Below are 2,240 nucleotides of genomic sequence, written 5' to 3'. Positions count from 1 at the left end.
TCTATCTAGCCTCTTCTAGGCTAATTCTCACATATTAATTTAGCCCATTTCTAATCATCTGTGTGTAGCACCCCAAGGTGTGCTTACCAGGAAGATTCTAGCCTACGTCCATCCTGGGTCAGAGCTGAATCGCATCTCTCTGCTCGGGAGCAGGGAGCATGGCGTCTCTCTGAGCTCACTTCCTCTTCCTCCCAGCCTTCTGTTCTGTTTACTCCTCCCACCTATGTTTTAACCTATGAGGGCCAGCCAAGCAGTTTCTTTATTGCTTAACCAATGAAATCAACAGATTGATACGACACTCCCACATCAGCCATCTCCCCAGCCACGTAAAACATCAGGTTTTTAAAAGAGTTCTATCATGAAGTGTTTACAACAAAAATGAAAATTTGGGGCATAAAATGTAATTTTTAACTGAAATGAACATATTAAAGGGCTAACACTTGCTACAGATGAAATTCTGTGGATGGTTTCTGGCACTTCAAAGCTTGCTCTTGACTCTTAATTTTATGTATAACTTATTGTGAAATTTTATCCTTCATGACATTTTCTCTTTAGAAAATTTTGGATCAGCTGTATCTGGAAGTCACCATGTTATAGCTTAGTATGACATGTTGCTTTTGTCAGTATTTTTAAGAAGGTAAGAAAAAATAAAAATGATAACAATATTAGTGATGATATTTTTATATATTTTCAGCTAATTTCCATCTGAAGTCCTTAGATGTTAATTAGATGGTGGAAGTATTTTTAAATCAACATTATGGTATCAGTTTTACCCAATTAAACTTTTCTACAGAAAATATTTCCCAGATCTTCATCTTTAATACACACAATCTTCATTTCTCCTTGCATCAGATCTTTGAGGGACATAAAACTGCTGTGCTTTACAAATAAGCAACACAAGGCTCTGAAAGCTAAGTAACTTGCCATGTGTGCACACCCAGGAAATGCCCATGGTAGCCATAAATGGACAGAGTAGAGTCCATGGCAGGTCCTCAAGAGCTGTAGAGGGCAAAGCGAGGCTCCAGCACATGTAAGAGTGGTTAAAACCATCTTCCACCTAAGTTTAGAAGTCTGTATATGCCTGAGTGAGAAATGTTTATAAAACTGGCCACTTGTGTGTCCTGTAATTATTCTTAGTAAGGCCTTACCATACCATAGTTCTAACATCTCCTGAAGAAATGGGTTCCGTAGAAGCAAACCAATTACGTGTACAGTAACATTTTATTTATGAAACAGAAAAGGCGCCCTTTCAGACATATAAAAGATAATAAAAACATCAAGCAGAGTGTCAATCACAAGACTGTGTTGACTGAAAACCTCAATCTATGGATGGATCCAATTATCTGCAGGAGAATTGAATGTCAGTATCACTTAGAGTTAACAATGGGCTAAGTCGGCAAAGGCAGACAGCTCCTCTCTGCAGAGACCCAGGAAGTAAAGTTCGTAATGAGGCTCTTCATTCAGCATATCCTTCTGCTCTAATTATTAATCTGAATAGGGAATACTTTAAGCTAAGGCGGGAACTGGGTAACATTAAAAAAAAAACATTTGTTTTGTAAACGCAAAGAAGGCCATCTTTGGATCCTCTCCACATCTAACAGTAGGTTGTGGGTGCCTCCCGTTTCTAATCTCGCTCTTCACTACCATTTATGGATGGGTTAATTTTGCCTCAAAAAGTTGATATGGTTACTAGCAAGAACCTATAATTTTATTTCTCCCATCTATAAAAGGGGACTATGTCATAATCCATAATTCCTTTTCCAACTGTCATTGCTTAGGTCAAAATGCCTTAACTGCTAGCACACGGCAGTGTCGACACTCACAGTACTGAACAAGCTAGTGTTGGTGTATTCTACCTCATTTCTCAATTTATTATTTGATTCCTCTCCAGAATGGAGAGAAGACGCGAACATTTAGGAGTGGCATTCTTCTGGACTTACACCCACAGCAAAGGAGTGCTCTTAGATGACCTTGGGGTGGAGGTGGCTTGCTTAAGGAACGTAAGAGTGGGAAGGAGGAACAGTAGGCCATCTAGGAAGATAACTTGTTGAAAGAGCAAAAAAGCAACTGAAGATTTAAAAAAAAAAAAAAAGTGGAGGAAGGAGGGTTCCCTGGAGAAAAGTTGGGTAGATTCAGTTCAGCTTTTGGTGTTTTTAGCAGAACATCAGTTGGCTTTTGTGTGAGCTAAATTTGTTCACAGGAACGTGAACAAATATAAATGCCTCACATCATTTTTCTGA

The sequence above is a fragment of the Microtus ochrogaster genome, linkage group LG4 (assembly GCF_000317375.1).
Source record: "Microtus ochrogaster isolate Prairie Vole_2 linkage group LG4, MicOch1.0, whole genome shotgun sequence".
NCBI classification, from domain to species: Eukaryota; Metazoa; Chordata; class Mammalia; order Rodentia; family Cricetidae; genus Microtus; species Microtus ochrogaster.
This window is presented reverse-complemented; position numbering follows the sequence as displayed.